This window comes from Eschrichtius robustus, chromosome 1 (assembly GCF_028021215.1).
Source record: "Eschrichtius robustus isolate mEscRob2 chromosome 1, mEscRob2.pri, whole genome shotgun sequence".
NCBI lineage: Eukaryota > Metazoa > Chordata > Mammalia > Artiodactyla > Eschrichtiidae > Eschrichtius > Eschrichtius robustus.
The window spans coordinates 116,417,238-116,444,971 of record NC_090824.1 but is presented as its reverse complement, the minus strand read 5'-3'; the positions used below and the strand labels follow the sequence as shown (position 1 = coordinate 116,444,971).

Here is a 27,734-nt window from a genome sequence, read left to right as displayed (position 1 = left end):
AAGGTGGGCTTCCCCGGTGGTGCGGTGGTTAAGAATCCGCCTGCCAATGCAGGAGACACAGGTTCGAGCCCTGGTCTGGGAAGATCCCACATGCCGCGGAGCGGCTAAGCCCGTGTGCCACAACTGCTGAGCCTGTGCTCTGGAGCCCGTGGGCCACAACTAGTGAGCCTGCGTGCCTGGAGCCCGTGCTCTGCAGCAAGAGAAGCCACCGCAACAAGCCCACGCACCACGATGAAGAGTGGCCCCTGCTCGCCACAGCTAGAGAAACCCCACACACAGCAACGAAGACCCAATTCAGCCAAAAATACAAAATAAATAAATTTTAAAAATTACAGAAAGTCGCAAGACTAGTACAATGATCTCCCATATATTCTTTACGCAGACTCAACAATGGTCAATATTTTGCCAAATTTGCATTATGTCTCTATTTCATATAAACTTAATATATATACACATACATATCTAGATGTGTAAAAATATATAATTATTTTTATGAAATATGGTAAGGAAATATCCATTGATTTCTATGTTCTTGAATGTTTATATGTATTGAATTTTGTCAAATGCTTTTTCAGCATCCATGGAGACTTATCATCTGCTTTTTCTTCTTATGCCTATTAATATGTTATATGATATTAGTGGATTTCCCAGTAATAAACTAGCCTTTTGTCTTAGTCTGTTTGGGCTGTTATAACCAAATGCCATAGACTAGGTGGCTTATAAGCAACAAACATTTATTTCTCACAGTTGTACATCTAGGAAGTCCAAGGTCAAGCCTCCAGCATGGTCATGTTCTGGTGGAGGCCCTTTCGGTCTTGCAGAATGTGACTTCTTTTATCTTCACAGTGTGGAAGGGGCTTGGGAGTTTTCTGCGGCTTTTTAAAAAAAGGTCCTAATCACTTTATGACTAGAGACCCTGAAGATATCTCCGTTATCTTTAAGATCCAATAATTTTACCAGGATCTGTTTCAAAGTTGACAATTCCAAGTTGATTTTCTAGTATTAAGTCGGCCTTGTCAATTTGTACCTGGAAGTCTTTTATTTCCATAAAATTTTCTTTTATTACAGTTTTAAACATAAATTCTATTGCTTTCTTTTTTTTTTTTTTCCTTCTCCAGGGACTCTACTTCCACATACTAGATTTTCTTTACCTATCTTCCTTCCATTTCAACAACTGTCTCTGACTCTCCTTACTTCTTTGGAAACTCCAATGACACATATAAGAAGTTATCACTTGCTAGTATTAATCCATGCTGACCTCTCACTCAGCTCGGGAGTCATACTAATGATTCCTTGTATTTTCTTATTAACTCTTACTCTAATCAAGCTATAATGCTGAGACTCCCCTTTTTTTTTTTAATCATGTTAACCCTAGTGTTTATATCAGTGTTTGCAAAAAGTAGGAGCTCAAAAAACTTTGAATAAATGAATTGGAATTAATCATTCAAGGGCTAAAAGGATTGGCTAAATAACTATGGAGACCACTACATATAAATAATTACCTTCTGATGTATTCTTGGTGACTGAATATATATATATATATATAGGATAATTTGAGGATGAGTGGAGTCAAGAAATAGTACAGTTCATTTGAAATCTGGGAACTCACCCTGTTCTCTTCACTGTCTCATTAGTTATCATTTATTTTTTGGTTCATGTATTGCTTCTTTCAAGCTGAACTACCTCACAGACTTATTCCAAAAGCAGATAACAATAGCATCAATACATATTGCATGACACTGAATGTTGCTACCAGATAAGTATTATCAATTTAATATACAGAAAAATTCTAAGGATTGGCGGGGAGGGGGCGGGCTGTGGCCAGACCAGGTCTGGGGGCTCCACATGCTGCATCGGCCCCTAGGCGCGCCCGCCGCCGCTGCCCTTGCTGCGGAGCCATGCGGAGCCCTGTGGAGCCGAGTTCACGAGCTAACCCGAGCCAGTGGCTTGGAGCCAGCCGACAGGCATCCCAGAGGCGGCAGCGCAGGGAGGGGCCTGACGCACATACTTGGCCCAGCGGGGGGTGCGGCGTTGGTGGCTCCAGCCCCTGGACCAAGGAGTGGCGGCCCAGGACCCTGCGTCTACTTTCAGAGCAGCCCTGGGGCTGCAGGTGAGGGCCCAGATGGCGCAGATGATGAGGGACCAGTGAGGCGCCAAGGGAAGGTCACAGTCAAGTACAAGTGCAAGGAGCTACGGAAGCGCCTCAACCTGGAGGAGTGGATCCTGGAGCAGCTCACCCACCTCTACGACTGCCAGGAAGAGGAGATCCTGGAGCTGGAGATTGATGTGGATGAACTCCTGGACATGGAGAGTGATGACACCCGAGCTGCCAGGGTCAAGGAGCTGCTGGTTGACTGTTACAAACCCACTGAGGCCTTCATCTCTGGCCTGCTGAGCAATATCCGGGGCATGCAGAAGCTGAGCACACCCCAGAGGAAGTAAGGGTCCTCAACCCAGGTGAACGATGGCTCCCACAGGACAATTGCTGACCCCCAACCTCGTAGCAACAGCAATACCAGGGGAGCCCTGTGGCCAGGCCTGGTGCCATGAGCAGGGTTCCCCATGCCCCTGGCCCAGGGGCCTCTTCCTTGCCCCCTCAGTTTTCCATTTTTGGGGTTTTATTATTATTAAACTGATGGGACTTTTTGTGCTTTTATATTGACTGTGGTGCAGGCCCTTTAACAGAGCTAGGATATGCCTTTGGTGCAGTTAAAAAAAAATTCTACTGTATATATAGCAAATCAGCTTCCATTATCCTTGGGGCTAGACAATAAATGAAAATTTTAGTGAAGCATGTTATTAGAGAAGTTTTAAGATATAGGGAAAATCAATGTGTGAAGACCTCTGAAACTGTTTATCCTTTAAAAGCACTCAATTTGTGAGTTCTTAATACCTTTTCATCAGTCAGGAAAATAGTGAATAAAGTTGCATTTTTCTTAGTGTTACATTAATTTAACTCTCATTTTCTACCAAAAAATCCAACAAATTTATCTGAAGCAGTACTGCCTATATATGTGTGGAGTTGCTGTTGAGAACCTAAGCTATTCAAATTAAGTCAAGTAAAAGGTTTTTAAACTTAAGATCTGTCTTTTTCCTTGTACTAACTACAGCCACTATAAAGTTTAAAAAATATTTAACTCATATACAATACATTGTGGTCCTTTAGAAGAATCAATTAAATCCAAATAAACAATATATCAATCTGATGCTTTATCTACACAGTCAATTGATTACTAAGTATATACTAATTGTAATGCTTATTTTTAGGAATGGGAAAATTTATTAATACTTCACTAAAATATCAATATAAAATAATTGGACCTGCCTCTGCAGCATACCCTCCAACACTAACACAAAATAGGCCTTTGTTTCCCCTGGCTGCTTTCACTAAGGCATGACCCACAGGAGTCTCCTCTGAATGTCCAGAGATAGCCTCATCCACCAGAGGGCAGACAGCAGAAGCAAAAAGAACTACAATCCTGAAGCCTGTGGAAAGAAAACCACATTCACAGAAAGACAGACAAAATGAAAAGGCAGAGGACTATTGTACCAGATGAAGGGACAAGATAAAACACCAGAAAAACAACTAAATGAAATGGAGATAGGCAACCTTCCAGAAAGAGAATTCAGAATAATGATAGTGAAGATGATCCAGGACCTTGGAAAAAAAAATGGAGGCAAAGATCAAGAAGATGCAAGAAATGTTTAACAAAGACCTAGAAGAATTAAAGAACAAACAAACAGAGATGAACAATAGAACAACTGAAATGGAAAATACACTAGAAGTAATCAATAGCAGAATAACTGAGGCAGAAGAACGGATAAGTGACCTGGAAGACAGAATGGTGGAAATCACTAGCACAGAACAGAATAAAGAAAAAAGAATGAAAGAAATGAAGACACCCTAAGAGACCTTTGGGACAACATTAAATGAACCAACATTTGCATCATAGGGGTCCCAGAAGGAGAAGAGAGAAAGGACCTGATAAAATATTTGAAGAGATTACAGTCGAAAACTTCCCTAACATGGGAAAGTAAATAGCTACCCAAGTCAAGGAAGGGCAGAGTCCCAGCCAGGATAAACCCAGGAGAAACGTGCCAAGACACACAGTAATCAAATTAACAAGAATTAAAGACAAAGTAAAATTATTAAAAACGAAAAGCGAACAACAACAAACAACATACAAGGGAACTCCCGTAAGTTAACAGCTGATTTCTCAGCAGAAACTCTACAAGCCAGAAGGAAGTGGCACGATATACTTAAAGTGATGAAAGGGAAGAATCTACAACCAAGATTACTCTACCCAGCAAGGATCTCATTCAGATTCAATGGAGAAGTCAAAAGCTTTGCAGACAAGCAAAGCTAAGAGATTTCAGCATCACCAAACCAGCTCTACAACAAACGCTAAAGGAAGGTCTCTAAATGGGAAACACAAGAGAACAAAAGGACCTACAAAAACAAACCCAAAACAATTAAGGAAATGGTAATAGGAACACACATATTGATAATTAACTTAAATGTGAACGCACTAAATGCTCCAACCAAAAGACACAGGCTCACTGAATGGATACAAAAAGAAGACCCATATATATGCTGTCTACAAGAGACCCACTTCAGACCTATGGACACATACAGACTGAAAGTGAGGGGGTGGAAAAAGATATTCCATGAAAACGGAAAGCAAAAGTAAGCTGGAGTAGCAATACTCATTATCAGATAAAATAGACCTTAAAATAAAGAATGTTACAAGAGACAAGGAAGAACACTCCATAATGATCAAGGGATTAATCCATAAAGAAGATACAATAATTATAAATATGTATGCACCCAACATAGGAGCACCTCAATACATAAGGCAACTGCTAACAGCTATCAAAGAGGAAATCAACAGTAACACAGTAATAGTGGGGGACTTTAACACCTCACTTACACCAATGGACAGATCACCCAAACAGAAAATTAATAAGGAAACACAAGCTTTAAATGACACAATAGACCAGATAGATTTAATTGATATTTATAGGACATTCCATCCGAAAACAGCAGATTACACTTTCTTCTCAAGTGCACACGGAACAGTCTCCAGGACAGATCACATACTGGGTCACAAATCAAGCCTCGGTAAATTTAAGAAAATTGAAATCATATCAAGCATCTTTTCTGACCACAACTCTATGAGATTAGAAATATATTACCGGGAAAAGAAAACGTGAAAAACATAAACACATACAGGCTAAACAATATGTTACTAAATAACTAAGAGATCACTGAAGAAATCACAGAGGAAATCAAAAAATACCTAGAAACAAATGACAATGAAAACATGATGATCCAAAACCTATGGGATGCAGCAAAAGCAGTTCTAAGAGGGAAGTTTATAGCAATACAATCCTACCTCAAGAAACAAGAAAAATCTCAAATAAGCAATCTAACCTTACACCTAAAGGAGCTAGAGAAAGAAGAACAAACAAAACGCAAAGTTAGTAGAAGGAAAGAAATCATAAAGATCAGAGCAGAAATAAATGAAATAGAAAAAAAGAAAACAATAGCAAAGATCAATAAAATTAAAAGCTGCTCCTTTGAGAAGATAAACAAAATTGATAAACCTTTAGCCAGACTCATCAAGAAAAAGAGGCAGAGGACTCAAAGCAATAAAATTAGGAATGAAAAAGGAGAAGTTACAATGGATACTGCAGAACAAAGCATCATACGAGACTACTACAAGCAACTCTGTGCCAATAAAATGGACAACCTGGAAGAAATGGAGAAATTCATAAAAAGGTATAACCTTCCAAGACTGAACCAGGAAGAAATAGAAAATATGAACAGATCAATCACAAGTAATGAAATTGAAACTGTGATTAAAAATCTTCCAACAAACAAAAGTCCAGGACCAGATGGCTTCACAGGTGAATTCTATCAAACATTTAGAGAAGAGCTAACACCCATCCTTCTCAAACTTTTCCAAAAAATTGCAGAGGAAGGAACACTACCAAACTCATTCTATGAGGCCACCAGACACCAAAACCAGACAAAGATACTACAAAAAAGGAAAATTACAGACCACTATCACTGGTAAATATAGATGCAAAAATCCTCAACAAAATACCAGCAAACAGAATCTAACAAACATTAAAAGGATCATACACTATGATCAAGTGGGATTTATCCAAGGGATGCAAGGATTTTTCAGTATATGCAAATCAATCAATGTGATAAACCATATTAACAAACTGAAGAATAAATCCATATGATCATCTCAATAGATGCAGAAAAGACTTTTGACAAAATTCAACACCCATTTGTGATGAAAACTCTCCAGAAAGTGGGCATAGAGGGATCCTACCTAAAATAATAAAGTCCATATATGACAAACCCACAGCAAACATCATTCTCAATGGTGAAAAACTGAAACCATTTCCACTAAGAGCAGGAACAAGACAAGGATGTCCACTCTCACCACTATTACTCAACATAGTTTTGGAAGTCCTAGCCACAGCAATCAGAGAAGACAAAGAAATAAAAGGAATCCAAATTGGCAAAGAAGAAGTAAAGCTGTCACTGTTTGCAGATGACATGACAGTATACATAGACAATCCTAAAGATGCTACCAGAAAACTACTAGAGCTAATCAATGAATTTGGTAAAGTAGCAGGATACAAAATTAATGCACAGAACTCTCCTGTATTCCTATACACTAATGATGAAAAATCTGAAAGAGAAATTAAGGAAACACTCCCATTTACCACTGCAACAAAAAGAATAAAATACCTAGGAGTAAACCTACCTAGGGAGACAAAAGACCTGTATGCAGAAAACTATAAGACACTGCTGAAAGAAATTAAAGAAGATACCAACAGATGGAGAGCTTTACCATGTTCTTGGATTGGAAGAATCAACATTGTGAAAATGACTATACTACCCAGAGCAATCTACAGATTCAATACAATTCCTATCAAATGATCAATGACATTTTTCACAGAACTAGAACAAAAAATTTCACAATTTGTATGGAAACACAAAAGAGCCCGAACAGCAAAAGCAATCTTGAGAAAGGAAAACAGAGCTGGAGGAATCAGGCTTCCGGACTTCAGACTATACTACAAAGCTACAGTAATCAAGACAGTATGGTACTGGCATAAAAACAGAAATATAGATCAACGGAACAGGATAGAAAGCCCAGAGATAAACCCACGCACATATGGTCACCTTATCTTTGATAAAGGAGGCAAGCATATACAGTGGAGAAAAGACTGCCTCTTCAATACGTGGTGCTGGGAAAACTGGACAGCTACATGTAAAAGAGTGAAATTAGAACACTCCCTAATACCATACACAAAAATAGACTCAAAGTGGATTAAACACCTAAATGTAAGGCCAGACACTATAAAACTCTTAGAGGAAAACATAGGAAGAACACTGTTTGACATAAATCACAGCAAGATCTTTTTTGACCCACCTCCTAGAGAAATGGAAATAGAAACAAAATAAACAAATGGGACCTAATGAAACTTAAAAGCTTTTGCACAGCAAAGGAAACCATAAACAAGACCAAAAGACAACCCTCAGAATGGGAGAAAATATTTGCAAACGAATCAATGGGCAAAGGATTAATCTCCAAAATATATAAACAGCTCATGCAGCTTAATATTAAAAAAAACAAACAACCCAATCAAAAAATGGGCAGAAGACCTAAATGGACATTTCTCCAACGAAGACATACAAATGGCCAAGAGGCACATTAAATACAAGTCAAAACTACAATGAGGTATCACCTCACACCAGTTATAATTGGCATGATTAGAAAATCTACAACAACAAATGCTGGAGAGGGCATGGAGAAAAGGGAACCCTCCTGCACTGTTGGTGGGAATATAAATTGATACAGCCACTATGGAGAACAGTATGGAGGTTCCTTCAAAAACTAAAAATAGAACTACCATATGACCCAGTAATCCCACTGATGGGCATATACCCAGAGAAAACCATAATTCAAAAAGACACATTCACCCCAATGTTCATTCCAGCACTGTTTACAATAGTCAGGTCACGGAAGCTACCTAAATGCTCATCGAGAGATGAATGGATAAAGATGTGGTACACATATACAATGGAATATTACTTAGCCATAAAAAGGAATGAAACTGGGTCATTTGTAGAGATGTGGATGGACCTAGAGACTGTCATACAAAGTGAAGTCAGAGGGAGAAAAACAAATTTCCAAATATCGTATATTAACGCATACATGTGGAATCTAGAAAAATGGTACAGATGAACCAGTTTGCAAGGCAGAAATAGAGACACAGATGCAGAGAACAAACGTATGGACAGCAAGGGGGGAAAGCTGGGGTGGGGGTGTGTAGTGCGATGAATTGGGAGATTGGGATTGACATATATACACTAATATTTATAAAATAGATAACTAATATAAAAAATATTTGGAAAGCACTTGCAAGGCAGTTTACATCTCAGAGGGAATTTCTCTATTCCAGGAAGATTTCTTTCAAGTAGCTAATAAAAGGTGAACACATCAGCAGAAAAATGCTCAAACTCATGAATGGAAAAGGAAATACAAATGACTAGACAGGAAAAGATGATCAGCTGTACTTGTTGTTAGAAAAGGAAAATCCAATCTCAAGATAATTTCACCCAGGAGATTGATAACAATTAAGCATATTGACAATACCTGGTATTGGCAAGATATGGAGACGCAGACACTTGCAAAACCATTAACAGAAATCTTTAATGATACAACCTTACTGGAAATTACTATCAATGCTGGATTTACATTTCTTAGCCCACTGCTTTTTTCTCTTCACAATCACTACTGTCTTCATTTTTTGTGACCTTGATAACTATGTACATGACCTAGTTAGTGTCTTGGTTCTCAGCTCTGAGCTCCACTCTCCCTTGGGTTTGTCCTCCCTCCCACAACAGCCATCCCTTTCTATGGTCTGACCTTAGATCATGTCGGTACCAACAAGGGCACTTCCTCCAAATCTCAATTTTAAGCATTCTGCTCTTTGAAAGGTATCGTGCTCTTTGACTACTACCTTACCTCGCTCCCTCTTATATCCACTGAGACCCACATTTTCTCTCTAAATGACCTCATTCATAACTTTACTTTCTCTTTAACTACCTGAGAGTGTACGGTCCATGACTATAATCTCTTTTTTTATATATACCCTCAAATACTTGGCCTGTCTCTTTGTCATACTCTCCTGGCCAAGGACAAACCTGTGTAAAAATCCAATTCCTTATCTCTTCTGTGTCTGTATCCTAGTGTCTCAACAGGACTGGAAAAAACATCACCATGCTGGCTGTTGTTATCTAAAATAATGGCCACAAATGTCAAAAGGGCCCTCCATATGGACAGCCATCTCCACAGTTCACTAAGCACTTGGTCCCTACGTTCTGAGAGTATTATTTTATATTCCTGTTCTTCTCTTTCCACAAACATCCAAGAACACTTGTCCTCTCTTCACTCGTAGCGGATCACTGAGATTCCACTACCACATTTACCATTCTGCCTCCTAAAGCCATGTACTTTTCCTCTCCTCTTGCTACTATGACTGAACTACCTCTACTACTACCTAAAGCTAAGCAGTTCACTTGTGTACTGAATAATAACCAACTTCTCCCACTCAAAAGACTTGGCTGTTGCAATCAGGTACTATCTCTTCTGCATCATAAATTTTTCCTCTATGCAACTGAATTATTCCCATAACCACAAAAACATATGACCTATTTCTATTATAAAATGGATTTTTAACACTAAAATGAAGACCAAAGGTATCAAAGAATTAACATACATACAGAAATCAAATTAGAAACTAACAACATATTTTGCTGGATAACATTGAAACTAAAAGAAACCATAAAGATAGATCATATGATATAAAAACCCCTTATAACGAAAATAATGCAATTTAAATGGAAACCATCCTGAAAAAAAAATATATGCAGCAATAGTTTTAAAAATTAAAAGCTATATTGTATAAAGAAGCCATAGAGATTAAAAATTAAAATAGTATTCATTGAATTAAAGACCAATATTTAAAGGGCAGGGACATGAATAAAAAAATAACACAAGTAATATTAGTCAACAAACATATGAAAAAATGTTCAATTCCTTAGTTATGAAAGAAATTCAAAGTATAAACACATAACGAGGTACCACTTTATTAAAACAGCAAACTTAAAGTCTTTCCAATATTCTATTCTGTCGAAGGCGGGCTGAAACAAGCGTACCCATCCCCTGGTGACAGTGCACACTGTTGAAAACTTCAGTACATGATTTGGTAACACATTTCAAGAAATATACACAGTATTAATCATAGTGTTGACATTCAATGATTCTACTGGAAATTTCCCCCAAGGATGTAAACAAAATGAGGAAAAAGCATAATACAAGAACATTTTCATTGTAGCATTATTCATTGTAATTTAAAGAATGCTATTAACCTGATTATCCAAAAATAGAGGGTTGGTTAAAAAGCTGAGGTTCACGGATGTGGTGAAATATTATGTAACTACTGGAAATATTCTGAAACTCTATCAATATGCCAAAATTCATAAAACATGAAAAAATACAGAAGTGCATTTATGCTATTATTACAATTATACAAAGTTCTGTGTGCATATGTAGCAGTAGAAAATGGAGAAGAAGGATCATGGCTAACTTAAAAATCTATTTCTGTTATGATTATGGAACAATAACACATAAGTTAAATAAATTCAAAATTATCAACAAAGGAACCATTTTTCTTGCATCGTGAAGCAGAGAATTATTGTTTCTATTTTATATTTTAATTCAAGCTTTAGATTACCCAGTCTAATGAAAACTGGCAAAGGCACTGGCTTCTGACTGCTCCTTTTGGAATAGTAATATACCTACACATAAATGGCATTCATGAAGAATTGAGCAGCTATTCAATGCAAAGACATTGGCCATAATATTGTTATTAATGGAATCTTACCAACATGTTTTATATTTAGAACAATTCCATGTAGAAGAGAGGGAGAGGGAGAGAGGGAGGATGAGAGAGGGAGGGAAGAAGAGACAGAGGGGGAGAGAGGGAGCGAGAATTTTAGACAGACCTTATGCAGCAGGAGAGAGGCAATTTGAGAAGCTTGGCATCTAGGAAGGAATCCATAGGGAAAATGATCTTGTCTTGTACTAGTGAAGTTGTGAGTGGGTTTGAGAAGAAGGGAGAAAAGAGGAGGACACTTTAAAGTGAGAACTGTTGGAGCTCTGACCCTGCAGAGGAGGAGTAAGGAAGAGTGGAGCACTTAGTCTGATCTGAGGATGTGAGTGGGGTTCCTGGGCTCAGAGTGAGGCTGTCAAGTACAGTAGAGGAAGAACAGTTTTGGAAAAATGATGAATTCTTGATTTGACTTTGGGATTCTAGAGATATTTCTCCACCACCAACCCTCTAGAGAGGCTAACTGTAAGTCACAGACGCATAGATCAAAGCAGTTCAAAAGACAGAGAAATTGTACCTAAATACAACTGTGGATCGTGGATCCACGGGGATCATGTGCCTTTAAGGCAAGGGTATATGCATTAAGATATATTCTACTTCGCATTTTGGAATTGAGAAGATTCTGAGTATATGAATCCAGGAATTCACTCAGAAAGAGGATGCCTCATGTTGACTAGGGTAGAGGGGTGAGCCATACTTAAATCTACGTTTAAAAAATGTGCATGCTTATAATCGGTGAGCACAAAGCCTTGGAAAAAAGGGAACTGAAGGTTTAAAATACAACTCTTTTGTACGCACAGCATTTTCTATTAGAAGAAAAGCCAGCAGATGGGCATCTTTATATTGTGATCCCCTTTCCATCCATATTTTAGTAGAAGAATCAGGGCCATTAGGAGACACTCATAGGAAAATCAATGGAACTTGTAAGGATTTAATCACAAACTTTATGTAGCTTAGAATTTACTGTAGGATCATAGCTGCTGGTTCAGTAATCTGACCTGAAAATCTCACCTGGTCTGGGCCAAAAATGTGGACCTTTTTCTTCTTTTTGCTGAGAAAACCTATAGGCTTTCCTTACGTGTAAACCCCATCATATCCTTTGTTTAGGGACTAAGCTGATGATTGCTTGGGATCTATTTACCTTATTTCTACTTATAAACACACTCACCCCTGCTAACTAGACAAATTTCTGAGTTTTAGATGGTCAAAGAACATAAGATAAAAGATGTAAGGACACAGGAGTAATTACTTTCATTGTATAGTCAAAAAACATAAGATAAAAGATGTAAGGACGTAGGAGTAGTTACTTTCATTGTATACCCAAATTGTAGCAATACTTAAACGTAGTCAAAAACCATTTTTAATTTCATGAGTTTCAAGTGATGATTTTAATCATTATCCTATAAATGTATAGTACAAACTATACTGGACAGATTCTGGAGAAGGTGGTTTACACACCTCAGCTGTGTCCCAACCACCTGTGTGACCCTGAGCAATCATTTGATGTTCCTTGTTACCAGTGTTCTTGTTTACAACTGGACAGAGCTGGACTAACTGACCTCCCTCTGATAGGTCTTAAATTCCAACTCGCCTGATTCTCCTCATAAAAGATTCCCTGTCATTCAACTTCCTCCATGGCCTGACTTCTGGGAAAATGGCCCAACTCTGAAGACGTAACATATGGGAGCCCGGAAAATAAACAAACTATATGGATCTGGGGAAGGGAAGGGCTGTAACGTGAACAATCAAATCAATCATAAATGAGACTCAGATTTTTATGATAAAAATACCAAATGTTTGAGTATTAAAACTTTTATAAATTTTGGAGCATCTGTTGACTGAGTTTCTTTGCAGCTTATGTAATAGATGCAGCAACAATATTTAGCTGCTGTTGAATATGTATGTCAAGCTTGCCAGCTGGAAATTATTTCGTGACTAAAATATCACACATAGAATCAAAGAGCTAAAGATGGACGTGCATTTCCTCTTTTGGAACCTTCTGGGGACTTGCCAACATAGAAAATAGTTGAGGCTCAGTGGTAACTATTGAGAGCAATTATTCAAAAAGAAACTCATTTTACCATGGGAAGAAGCATGTTTGTTACCATACACACCAAACTGGTGAACACATCCACACATAAGCCAAATGCTCTCACTGCAGGCAGCCAACAGAGAAATGTAAATTCTAAATTTCACAAGCTATAGACTTATAGGGTTAGTAATGATATTTAAAATCAGTAGTTGAAAAGATTTTGCAATACCTTTACTGCTTTTAAAATTTTTCATTATAACAGGTCTTTCCACCCCTTTTCAACTGGTTAACTCCCGCCTGTTCTTGAGATGTCAGCTGGAAAATAACTTCCTTAGGGGATACTTTTCTGAATTGCCTGACAAAATAAAATGTTCCTCTCAGCTGTTCTAATAGCACAATATACTTATCTTTTACAGCGGATATCACAGTTACTTTTACCTAAATAAGCATGAATATTTGATCAACACCTGTCTTCTTGACAAGACTCGCACTCCATAAGGGCAGAGATTCTCTCTTTTTGGTCCCAAGTACCTACCAGAGTGCCTGACACAGAATAGACATTTAAATATTAGCTCACTAACAAGGATGTATTGTACAACACAAGGAAAATAGCCAGTATTATGTAGTAACTATTAATGGAATATAACCTTTAAAATTTGTGAATCACTACGTTGTATACCTGTAACTTGTATAATACTGTACATCAACTATACTTCAATTAAAAAATAAATTAATATTAGCTTATTTGGTGGTCAAATAAATGAGTAACTTTTTTTGTGGATGTAAGGAATGCATTTAAATAAAAATTATAGGTCAATTCAGATCTTAAAAATATTTTTTGCAGTAGCCTTCCTTTAATGATCTTACCAAATGACTATTTCGTACTTCCTGGGATTATAGATATGGAGTCCACATAATCTGGATTCTCTAAGACTGTTCCAGTTTCAAATATGTTGTTCCACTTTATACGGAAATACTCTCTTACTTGTCAGACTACGTGTCCTGTTATTTTGTTAAGAAGAAATTGTAAATGTAACTACAGGATATTCTGAATTCCAGAAAATGCTACTTTACTAGAGAAAGTAATTTGCATAATATAAAACCAACAGTCTTCAAAACTACTTTCTCAGCTGAAATCAATTCATATTATATAGATTGCAGCACATATTTTAAATAGATCTGTTTTACAGAATGTGGATCTTACAAGAATGGTGAGACAATAAAAATTCATTTCATCAAACTTTGAAGTTTAAATAAAAGAGTTTTAAATAAAACCAGATGGATGTATATTAGTGGCACATCCTGACAAAATATGATAATGCATACTTGACACTCTATTAGATATTCTAAATATTCAAACATTATAGAAAGAGGAAGTAGTTCTAGGTAAATTCTGAGAACCCGTATAAAGAGAGAGGACAAATATTGGAAAAGTATTGTGATTCAGAGAAGTAAAATTGGTAGAGGTGGCCTTTCAATACAGTTATACGATATTCAAGGAGATCTGAAATTTTAAAATTTTAATTGTGTATTCTGGAAAATTTGCTCATGTTATAAAGCTGAACGCAATCAGCTTTACACATTACTTTTCTTGAATATGTGATTTAACGAAACCACACAGTCACCGAAATAAATCCCCAAATCTGATACTCTCTTTGCAATAATTACTCCTCCCTGAGTAGTGGGTTAAGAAATCACTTTGTTTGCAAGGGCAATGAGAAGCAAAAAAATATTGCTGTTATTGCTTTGGGTGTTATCATCTCCTGTCCAGATTTTCTCTAAAGAGAGTTTGCAGCATGCTTCATGCTATGTGAAACTCCCCATGGAAAGACCTGGATCACTAAGTAGGCAAAATCTGTCCAAACCCACGCACCAACTGTTCTCTCAGTTACACTAGCTATTGAATATAGCTGCCAAGTTCCAGAATCTCTCTGTGGAATAAGCGAATGAAAGACCTCCATTACCCTGCAGGCTCATTCTGCTTCTTGAAATCCCTGAGATAGTATTTAGTGTAGTTATCAATCTCACGGGCTCACGGGTCTTCCATGGAGTGCAAAGAAAATGTGATTTCAATTCCCATACAAACAGTTGTATTCAGTTAGTGCAAATTTAAGCAAGATAACCCCTTCAAAACGAATGGCGTATGAAATACGACTTGACAAGTCATTTAACCTCTGTGTACCTCAATTTCTATTTGTATCTAACACTGATTTACCTCATAGTATATTGACAAGTTTAATAGGCTAATGATCAAGTAGCACATTTAAAAATGTTTAAACTTATACATGAAAGGCAGAATTCAATACGAAATGAGCATGCAAAGACTAATAAATACAATTTTAAGATTTCTATATATTTTATCCCAACTCATCTAAAAACTTTGAAAGCTTATTCCATTTGGGTTTGGCTACCAAGAACTAACCAAAATATTTAAGATATCATAATTTGAAAAGTTTAAAACTAAATGTAATTATTCTTTATCACCCTAAGTGGAATAAGAGTTGGTAAATCATAACTTTAAAGGGTAGAGTGCACATGGGTTTTTTTCCCTATTCACAAAAAAAGTGAATATAGAATCTGAGACTACCACTCATCAAATATTTCAACTCACTATTAAAGACTGTTTTATGGTTAAATTAAAGATACGCTTGAGTATGAAGCATGCTCTGAAAAATGAAATGATAGTCAATTATACATTTGTTCATAGGTTGATACTCTCAAATTGCCTAATTATTTTTGGTAATAAAGTATTTTGGTGACAAGTGTGCATTTCAGTATATCATATGCCTTCGTTTAACTGTAAAAGATAAAATACCATTAAAATTCAATTTTTATTATCTAAATAAAATCTCTTACATTTTATCCATAACCATATTACTCTTCAGTTTCTGATACTTACTTTTAAGTGACATGACATATTTCTCCTTAGGCAAATAGAAGCAGATTAAAGGAATAGCAAAATGGCAATGCTACCATTACACTGACTTCAAAGTTTCAATATCAATTTCCCATACAGATAAAGAATAAGAATTAGTAGATGAGGGCTTCCCTGGTGGCGCAGTGGTTAAGAATCCGCCTGCCAACGCAAGGGACTCGGGTTTGAGCCCTGGCCTGGGAAGATCCCACATGCGGCCGAGCAACTAAGCCCGTGCACCACAACTACTGAGCCTGCGCTCTAGAGCCCACAAGCCACAGTTACTGAGCCCACGTGCCACAACTACTGAAGCCCGAATGCCTAGAGCCCGTGCTCCGCAACAAGAGAAGCCACCGCAGTGAGAAGCCTGCGCACTGCAACGAAGACCCAACGCAGCCAAAAGTAAATAAATAAATAAAATAAACTTAAAAAAGAATTAGTAGATGATAAAATCGGAAATTAGTGAACGTGGGTAGAATTCAACTAAGGGAAAAACTGATTAAAATTACAAGTACATAAATATTCATAAATGATATTGGTACCTATTCAGAATGGAAATTACCTGTCTGCGTATCTACATGAAAGAATTTGACAAAGACAAATGATGCAGATATCGCTAGTTACAGTTAATATATTAAACCTACATGTAACTTTATGTTTCCATATTTACTTACATGAAACCATATTTTATGGTTCATGAGAAATAACTTATAATTTTAGAAAAATAATGGACAATGTGTTAAAGTTATAAACCTTTGCATTTTTTAAAAGGTAAAAAGATGGACCATATGGGAAGTTCATAAAAGAATAATCCTTTAACATGTTAGCCTCGAGGTGTCTCTAATTTTCTTTTCAGCCTAAAAAATGAAAACATCTATATGACATTCCTGCTTATAAATCACTTTTTAAAAGAACATTATTGAGATACAATTTACATAGCACAAAGTTCATCTGCTTAATGTATACAATTCAAAGAGGGTGGGAAGACAGGGTGGGCACCCCTGCTATGGGGTGCAAGTTTTCTTTTTGCAATGATGAAATGGTCTAAATTTAGATTATGATGATGGTTGCACAACCTTGTAAATATATCAAAGCACTTTGAGCACTATCTCATTTCATGCTTACAAAAGCGTTTAAGAGCCAAGACTCCAGGGAAGGATGGCATTCACATGTAAGAAACTTTAAGAAATTATATAAGACTTGGGAAACATGGGACACAGCAAAAGGAAGGAGGCATAGGAGGGAACAACCGGTAAACAGCAAGGCGGCAACCCACCAGGACTTGATTAACGACGCTTTTATAGTTGCTGGTGGTACTGCAGCCTACAAAACAGAAAGGCCTTGCTTTTATGGAGCTTATATTCTATAGGGGAAATGGACAAATAAGCATGCCTGTGGGTGATAGATTGGGGGTGGATCGATTTTCCTGTTTTATAAGGTGGCAAGGTTTTCCTTCCTAGAGACCTGAAGTGGATACTACAAGCAGAGGGGATAGCACATGCAGAGAACCTGAGGGAGAGATGTGTTTGATATGACTGGGGAAGGGCAAGGAGGTCAGAGTGGCTGACTCGAAGTGAAGGGCTCAGAGTGCTGAGTTCAGAGAAAGCCACCAGCTACTGTTGTAGGGCCTTGTGGTCCAGGGTAGGGACTCTGGATTTCACTCTGAGTGCGATGAGGGTTATGAGCAAAAGAGTGACATGATTTGATTTTTGTCAGTTCAAAGCAAAGAGACAATAAAGAGATGTTTTCAGAATTGGAGAAATATCTGAGTAAAGATGTTTTAAAGACCCATTGAGTACCAGGCAGCATTAACAATGGAAAAAAACCCTTCCACATATTTTCAACATTAGAAATTTCAAGTTAAAAATATCTAGTAAGCACCCAGGCTGAAGCAAAACAGAACAGATTGTGTGCAAAGAAAAAAGTAAAAGTCATTCTGGTCTTATATTCCTTTGTTATAACCCTGAACACCACAAGGCAATAGAGAAATGTTAACAGAGTTCTGAAAGAAAACAAGTATGACCCACAAATTATATACTTAGCCACTTAGTCATACAAGTACAACAGAGAGATATTTTCGGACATGCAGGGGCTTAGAATATAAAACCATGTATACTTTCTAGTAAGACTTACAAATATATGCTAGAAAAAAACCCAAATCAAGATCTGGGATGACATTGTTTTAAAAAAAATGCAAGAACAAAGCAAAAGTAGGATAAAACGCAATACCATATTTTCACATAAAAAGTATTTTGGTTAATTATAATGTAAAAACTTAAAGGTATAAAAGTATTTGTATGTCAAATTTGAGAAAAACATTTATTCATTCATTCATTCATTCTTTTTTGTGCTTCTCTGTAACTTTCAAATTTCCCATAATTGATTTTTTCAATCATAAAAATAATATTACAAATTTTTAATAGACAAGAAACCATCCTGTCATATCCTCTGGTGTCTAATAAAATGTTATGTTCCACATTTTCTATGTATTCTAAGAGGTGAAAAAATAGAGTTTTTAGATCATAAAGTACATAGATCTTTAATTTAGATCTAACTAGTTCAATAGTTTTCAACTCATGTTTCAGCATTGAGTACTCCATTCAATGTTAATATTCATTGGGCACTTATTCATAGGTGCCAGGCAATCTTCTAACCATCTTGTTTGTAGCACCTCATTTAATCCTCACAATAATATAATTTATCAGACAATGAAACTGAGGCACAGAGTTGATACAAAAATTGCTGGATGTCACATGGATGGTAAGCAGTGGAGATGGATTTTGTACTCATCCTGTGTGATTAAAGCCAGCGTTCCCTGTTACTTAGCACTCTGTGGAAGATATCCTCTGAAATAATACCAACTGATCCCCGCCTTCGGGTCTTCACACCCTTGAGTAATCCCCTCCTCTTGAGGGTACACTGGACCTAACGAATGACTTCCAATGCATAGAATACAACAGAAATTAGGAGATAACACTTTTGTGGTTGGGTTATAAGAGACTGTATATTCCACTTGCTGTAGACTCACTCACTATTGCCTTTTTGGCTTGAACACTTTGATTAAATAAGATGTCATGTTAGAGAGGTCCCCCTGGCAAGCAACTGCAAGGGAAGAAGTGAGGCCATCAATCTAACAGCTTTTGAGAAACTGAATTATGCCAACTACCACATGAGAGAGCTTGGAAGAAGATGCTTCGTCAGTCAAGCCTTCAGATGAGACCACAGTTTTGAATGACACCTTGATTTCAGCCTTGTAAAAGACCCTAAAACAGAGGTCACAGTTGAACCATGCCCAGACTACTGACTGTGGTAGGCAAAATAACGCACCCCTGAAAATGTTCAGTTGGAATTAAGTTTGCTAATAAGATGACCTTAAGATAGGGAAACGATCTTGGATTTCTAGATAGGCTCAACATAATCACTAAGGTACTTAATGGTAAAAGAGGGAGGCAGAAGGGTCAGTGTCAGAGTGATGCAGTATAAGACAGACTTGAATAAATATTGCTGGCTTTGAAGATGGAAGGTGGCCACAAGCCAAGAAATGTGGGAAGCTTCTAGAAGCTATAAAAGTAAGGAAATGGATCCCACCCTAGAGCCTCCAGAAAGAAAGGCAGCCCAGTCAACACTTTGATTTATCCCAGAAAGACCCACATCACACTTGACCTACAGAACTGCCTGAAGTAATCATTGTTTGAAACACTAATTCTGGGAATATTTTGTTACAGAGCAACAGATATCTAATAAACACACTCTGTCACACAGAAGAAGAATCAGCTGCTTTGTAGTCTTTCTCTCTGAACACCCCATGTGCCACCAAAGTAGTCACTAAAGTTTTGACCTAGAGTGTTCCATAGAGCACAATAGCCAGAGCAACTGAGCTAGACTAACTTCTCAGGAGATGGAGAAATTCCTCTGAACAGTATCACTATGAGGGACTACAAATACTGAGAAAAGAATAACCCAATATTATAGGCCTTGTTTGTCTTTGGGTCTCTTAATGTGATCTCTCATGCCAGGTAGTACTTGTAAGATTTTCTTATGTTGGGTAAGAGATGATTTTTTTTGGAGAAGTCAAATTTTTAAAAAAATTGAAGTATAGTTGATTTACAATATTATATTAGTTTCATGTGGACAACATAGTGATTCAGTATTCTTATACTACATTTAAAGTTATTATAAAATATTGGCTATATTCCCTGTGCTGTACAATATATCTTTGTTGCTTATTTATTTTATACAGAGTAGTTTGTTAATCCCTTACCCTCATCTTGTCCCCCCTCCTCCTTCTCCCCAATGGTAACCACTAGTTTGTTTTATCTGTGAGTCTGTCTCTGTTTTGTTATATTCGTTCCTTTGTTCTATTTTTTAGATTCCACATATAAGTGCTAACATACAGTATTTGTCTTTCTCTGTCTGACTTATTTCACTAAGCATAATACCCTCCAGGTCCACCCATGTTGTTGCAAATGCTAGAATTTCATTCTTTTTAATGTTTGAGTAATATTTCATGTGGTATATATACCACATCTTCTTATCCATTCATCTGTAGATGGACACTTGGGTCGCTTCCATATCTTGGTTATTGTAAATAATGCTACTATGAACACTGGGATGCACGTGTTTTTTCAAATTACTGTTTTCATTTTCTTTGGATATATATCCAGGAGTGGAATTGCTGGATCATATGATAGTTCTATTTTTAGTTTTCTGAGAAACCTCCATTCTGTTTTCCACAGAGCTACACCAATTTACATTCCCACAAACGATGTACTAGGGTTCCCTTTTCTCTACATCCTTGATAACATTTGTTATTTGTGTTCTTTTTGATGATAGCCACTTTGATAGGTGTGAGATGATATCTCATCGTGGTTTTGATTTGCATTTCTCTGATGATTAGCAATGATGAACATCTTTCCATGTGCCTGTTGGCCATCTGTAGGTTTTCTTTATAAAGTGTCTATTCACGTCTTCTGCCCATTTTTTAATTCGGTTGTTTATTTTTTGATATTAAGTTGTATGAGCTGTTTATATATTTTGGATATTAACCCCTTGTTGGTAATATCATTTGCAAATATTGTCTCTCATTCCGTAGGTTGCCCCTTGGTTTTATGGTTTCCTTTGCTGTGCAAAACTTTTAATTAGGTCCCGTTTGTTTATTTTTGCTTTTGTTTCCTTTGCCTTAGGAAACAGATCCAAAAAAAAGATTGCTACTATTTATGTCAAAGAGGGTTATGCCTATATTCTCTTCTAGGAGTTACAGAACTATATAAAACTGTAAAGTTCCAGGTCTTACATTTAGGTCGTTAATCCATGTTGAGTTTATCTTTGTATATAATGTGAGGAAATCAAACCTCTGGTTTTATGGTTTCTTTAGTGGCATGCTTGTGTTCCTTTCTCCCTAGATTTTGTGTATTTAATGTAGGTTTATGATCTGTGATTACTATGGAGTTCAGATATGTTGACCTATAACTATATCTACTTATTTTAAACTAGTCACGTAGGTTCAAACACATTCTAAAAGATCAATATTTTTTTACTCCCCTCTCCCAAGTTTTGTGTTTTTGATGTCATAATTTACGTCTTCATGTTTATCTCTTAAGTGTTTATTGTAATTATAGTTAATTTTATGGTTTGTTTTTTTTTTTTTGTCTTTTCATCTTTGTACTAGCTTACTTAAGTGGTTAATCCACAGCCTTGACTATATATTTGCCTCTACTAGTGGGATTTTTCCTTTCTTATAAATTTTTGCTTTTGTTGTTTAATTTTCTTTTCCACTTAGAGAAGAACCTTTAACATTTCTTCTAGGATTGGTTTAATATTGATGAACTCTTTTACATTTTGCTTGGCTAAGATGTTCTTTATCCCTCCTTCAATTCTGAATGATAATCTTGCTGGGTAGAGTATCCTAGATTGCACATTTTTCCTTTTTAGCACTTTAAAAATATCATGCCACCCCCTTCTGGCCTGCACAGTTTCTGCAGAAAGAGCAGCAGATAATCTTACAGGGGTTCCCCTGTATGTGATCCTTTATTTTTCTCTTTCTCTTGCTGCCTTTAGAATTCTCTTTAACTTTTACATTTTAATTATATGTCTTGGTGTGGGTCTCTTTGGATTCATGTTGTTTGGGATTCTCTGTACATCCTGTACCTAGATTCCTTCTTCAGGCTTGGGAAGTTTTCTATCATAATTTCATCAAATACATTTTGGCCCTTCTTTCTCTCTCTCTTTTCCTTCTGGAATCCCTGTGATGTGAAAGTTATTACACTTGATGTTGTCTCAGAGGTCCCTTCAACTGTCCTATTTTTAATTTGTTTTCCTTTTGCTATTCTGACTGGGTGATTTCCATTATTCTATCTTCCAGATCACTTATGCGTTCTTCTGTACCACCTAGTCTGCTCTTAGTTCCTTCTAGTGTGTTTTTCATTTCAGTTATTGTATTCTTCAGCCCTGAATGGTTCTTTTTTTATATTTACTAGTTCTTTTTAAAAATTATCACTGGGTTCACCTATTCTTTTCCCTAGTTCAGTTAACATTATTACTATTGCTTTGAAACCCTTTATCTGGTAAATTATTATCTCTGTTTCATTAGGTTTTTTTCGGGGTTTGTTTTTGTTGTTGTTGTTATCGCTGTTGTTGTTCTTTCATTTAAAACAGAATTCCTCTGTCTTCCCATTTTTCCTTGACTTTCTCTGTCTCTATGAAATTAGGTTAAGCAATTACCTATCCCAGTCTTGAAGGAGTGTCCTTGTGTAGGAGTGTTCCTTTGCAGTCTGTGTGTGCCCAGTGGCTTTGGTGGGAGAACTGGACCTGAAATGAGTATGAGTCACATCTTCCCCCAGGGTGTGCTAGCAGCTATCACCTTGGTGGGAGGTGGGGCTGGAGATGGAGGGGTTAGAGCTAGAGCCAGGTGTAAGTCAGGGCTTCTCCTATGCTCAGTGGCCAAAACTGCCTTATCAGGGGTATAGGCAGGTCCCAAGGTGCAGGAACAGAAGCCCTGAGGTTTGGGTTCAAGCTAGTTCTGTTCCCTCTAAGTGTGCTCTCCTCCCTCCCAAAATCAGCACCTTTGCCCCAGAAGGGAGCAACGCTGGAGCAAGAGGGGGCAGCGTAGGTTCTTGGCATGGGTTGGGACCCATGCTTTGGCAGTCTCTGCAGACCAGAGTTCAAGACTGCTTCCAATCTGCCACCTGCATGAGTGCCTTCACCCTGTTCAGATGCAGTGCTGGGTCAGAGCCAGCTCTGTCCCCCATACCTTCACACTCTCCTTGGCAACAACAGCCTTTGCCCTAGTGGGGAGCTGCGCTCTGGAGCAATGGGGGCTGGAACAGGCCCTCAGCGTGGTCAAGGGTGCATGCTGGGGCAGTTTCCGGAAACTGGCCAGGGTCCCAGGCAGTCTCAATCTTCTTCCTCCACCATGCTTCGGGAGCAAGCAAGTGTGTGCGTGCTCTTCATGGGTGGAATCCAAGTTTCTCACAGCCCCCGTCCCCCCCGCCCCCACTGCCAATCTCACTGATCTTCAAAACCAGCCAAGAGGACTCATCTTCCCAGTGTCAGACCTCACAGCTGGGGTGCCCAGTAAGTGGTTCAAACTGCTCACTCCCCAGGGAGGATCTCCAAGCCTGTGTAATCATCCTCCTTCTTTGTCCCTTCCTAGGGGTGCAGGTCCTTACCTGATCACTTTTTTCCCCTTCCAACCTGACTCTGTGTGGATCTTTCTTTTCAGCGTTTGTCATGTAAGAGTCTTTCTGCCAGTCTCCAGTTTGTCTTCAGTGAGAACTGCTCCACATGTACGTGAATTTTTGATGTGTTCATGGTGGGGAGGTGAGCTCAGTGTCTTCCTACTCCTCCATCTTGATCTCCTCTGGGATGGTACTTCTTCAGCCTCATATGTGAGTGGTGATTCTCCTGTGCTTGTAGTTTTCCTGCTTGCAAATGACTTACCACTGGTTGCCTCTCTTTGCCTCTGAAGCATCTTCACACATACCTCCACCCTATAACCTTGTGCCCAGCTTTCATTCATTTTGCTTTCTGCCTTTGTGTTTCTCTAAGCCCGAGAAGTGGTTCTTGGTCATTATTTTGTGGCACCCTTCCATCTATGCAGTGATTTATGAGGTATGACGCAATGAAGATTTTATTCATCATAATGATGCTACTAAAGTTTATAGATAAGTTACTTCACTCTTTTAAAAGAAGAAACTATTATTTTAGGTCATGTATTATTATTATAATATTATAATAAATAGTATTTTATTTTAAAATATATTAAAATAATTTCACTCATACTCTCTTAATGCTAAAGTTGTTCCTACCGGGAGAGAAATGGCTGGAGTTACCTGCAGCACATGCCATTTGTGTAGCTTGTCAGGCTCGGTTCTAGTTGGACCTATTTTGAAGTCAGGATTATCATTTTGGAGCACTCCAATGACAAGCAGTGTACAGTGCACTGAAGTCTCTTGGGGACTTGGAGAAGAGGGTTCCCAACACAGACCACAGCACAGTGGATTCACCTTCTCCAGTACACATCTCTGTTCTGTCTCCAAAGTGCCTCTCATACTCCAACCTGCTCTCTCCAGCATCAGACTGTCACCAGGTATAATCTCTGTCTTCCTCTCCCACTAAGCTTCTAGAAATGCCCTCTTCTTGCCCCTTTTCAGCTCTTTTGCCATCTTGAATAGCCCATTGTTATGAGATTGATATAAGTCTGAGTTTACACCACCACAAGCCACTCACAGGTAGTTTCTTAATAGGGTGAAAACTATGTGCATCTTGTTTCTATTATGCTTTCAAGGTCTGCTCTAAAGCACAAAGCGACTTTAGACAGGGCCTTTTCCCTTCTTCTCAAGTTATAACCAGGCATCATATATAGTCTATAACTGGCAATCATCCCAAGAGAACCAACAGGAGGTCATTCTTTCAGAGCTTTCCCTGGAATGTCTCCAAATAAAAAAAACATGGCAAAAGCATGGTTCCTGGGCTCCTTATCAGGAGAAAGTTTCTGGAAAGCTGGTTTATACCAATTGCCATCCCCTTCCTGGGTTTTCACTGTTGTCAAAACATTTTCACTTGCTGGGTATTGTGAATCTCCAAACAAAGACAAAGTTTCTTGATCAAAATATTAACCCAGAAGCTACAGATATTTGTATTCTTTGATTCCATCTGTATATCTGCAGGCACTGTTGCACCTGTGATTGATCTGATTTGATTTAATGAGAGTAAATTTACAAGTTCCACAAGTAAAGTCAAGTAGTTTAGATAATGTTCATGTGTTGCTAAATCATCTTGTCTTCTTTAATACCTACCAGGGGCTGCAAGGCAGCAATAAGGATCTTACGGCCAAGATATTTAAATATTTATATTTCCCTTTTAAATTGAGTTTTTCTAAACTAATTTTAACAATTACTTTCAATTTGTTATTACTAATTTTTTTTTTTTTTTTTAACTAAAACTGCTAATAGGGAAGAAAACTCTAACTGAGGTTTTGTTAGTTTTTCTTTACTTTTCTTTTCATTTTCCCCCTATCTTTTCCCAGATGAGACGTGGCTAAAAGATTAATAGCAGGAAAACAATAGAGGGGGAAATGAAGAGTAAAACACATAGTTTTCATATAAGTGGTAATTTACTATGTTATGCTATTGACATATGCAAACCCATTTCTTTGCTTTCAGCAACTGCCAACTTTATTTTCTTAACTGCACTCTTACTACATTTTCCTCCTGGCAATTATGACCTACTATAGATTTCACATTCAAATGCTCCATTCAAATACCTTGCCCAAGGGATGTGATAATTGGCCAGGAATATCTTAATTAGTTTTAAGAGAAAAAATCGTTATGCTTAAATATAACATTCTCATTATAGGTATTTAAAAATAAAGAGTTAGGTACACAAAAAAGAGGATCAAAATTGTGTCAAATTCCCAATTATTATTGGGGAAATTATGTCTATACTCTATTGGTATTTGAAAATTCATGAATATGGAAATAAGTCTGGATGTTCTTCTGTGGGATTTAAGTCTTACTGCTGTGTAGTTTTAAATGATTCAAAATTTTTTATTTGATTACGTATCATGTTCTAGGAGTGAGGATTCAACTACAAATGGGATTATAAAGTTTCTGACTCCATGAAGCTTGTTTTTAAGTTTAAGAGCAGTGTTTTTAAACTGCTGGCCCAACTCAACAATGGGTCATAAAATCCATTTAGAGCACTATAACTAAAATTTTAAAAATATATATATATAATTTTAGTTAGTATATTTACATACATATATACACACATATAAATTGAAAAACAGAATAAGAAATAAAGTTTGAGGGTTTATATTACCTCTACACTTGTCAAGACTCCATGTGTCATGAAACTTTTGTTTTGGTTGTTGTGTGTATCTGTGTGTGCATATATACTGTGTTACTGTAAAAATGTAGTTTTTGCTTTGGATTGTGACCCAAACGCTTACAAATAGTTCCATAAAAGAAAGAGAAAAAATTAGCAAACAAGTGAATAAATAACTAGGCTAAATAAAATGATTCAGATACAGTAAGTGTTTGAAAGAAAAAGGGGGGTGGATTTTGTGGGAGTGGAGTGAGGGATGGGATGGTCAGGGTAGGTTATGAAAAGGAATGAAATGTGAACTAAGACCTGCAGGGTGGGAAAGAGGCCGCTATACAGAGAGCAGGGAAGAGCTTTATAGGTGGAAGGAAGAGCCAGTGTGAATGCCCTGCTGTAGAAGCAAATCTGGCCCAGATGAGGAATAGGCATGAGGGCGGTGTGGTTACAGATAAACGAGAGGGAAAGGGAATGAGATGCACTTGGAGGGTGAAGAGATTCAGTCTACACAGCATGTCATAAGCCATGGTTTTAAAAATAACGGGTTTTGGTTGACTGAAAGGGGAAGACTTTGGAAGCTTTTATATGCCAGAGACTGTCTTGATCTAATTTAAATTTGTGTGGGTTAGTCTGGATGTTATGAGCACAATGGATTAAAGGAAAGCAAGAGTGGAAATGTGCAAAATATTTAGGGGGCTATTACAGCTGTCAAAGCAAAGGAGGTCTGTGGCTAGAACTAGTTGGAGGTAGTGGAGATGAAGAGAAGGGTACAGAGCTAGGTATGTTTTGGAGGTAGAACAAGTATCGTTTGCTTATGGATATCTGTGTGTTATGCGTCTGTGGATGGTGGTAGACGGAGAGAAATAAAGGAGTCAAAGATAATGGCTAAACACTATACAAATGGTGGCACCTTCTGCTGGAATGGCAAAGGCCAAGACAGGAATAGAATTTGGGTGGGGAGGTTTTAATTCCAGAGGTTCATTTTTAACAGGTAATTTTGAGATCTAATAGACACAGTTTTCGTCCACAGCACTGATTCAATTTTATAATTATATATTTATTCGTGTAATTATTTGCTCACTATAGAGTAAAAAGTTCCTCGAGGCAGGAGTCATGACTGTTTTGTTTATTTTGTGTGTTGTATTGATCCGTGCTTTCCCAGCACAGAGCAAGCATGCAGGGAATATCTACTGACTTAATGACATATAGGTGTTGCTATTAATGAACACTTTTATGAATGTCAGTGATGGACTTTCCTTTGGTGATCATTTTTTCCCAAAGAAATCAAGTTTTAACAGAAGAAAATTTCTACCTGCCTAATGGTGAGGCAAGAACAATGAGATGTCTTTACAGAACCATGAAGCTAGGGTCGTTGACTAGTTAATCACTTGCTTCTACACACCAGCCTTCTAGAACAGTTGTTTCTCACACTTTAGCACACATGAGATTCATTTGGAAGTCTTGTTAAAATAGGGAACGTTG

The 27,734-nt window shown here is 37.5% G+C and overlaps 1 protein-coding gene and 1 pseudogene across 2 annotated transcripts in view; one reads left to right on the top strand and one right to left on the bottom strand.

Annotated features, from left to right (window-relative positions):
* Positions 1-27,734, bottom strand: part of UNC13C (unc-13 homolog C) — a 589,653-nt gene that overhangs the window by 151,186 nt on the left and 410,733 nt on the right. The window lies entirely within an intron of this gene.
* Positions 1,846-2,477, top strand: LOC137766110 (protein phosphatase 1 regulatory subunit 14B pseudogene; annotated as a pseudogene).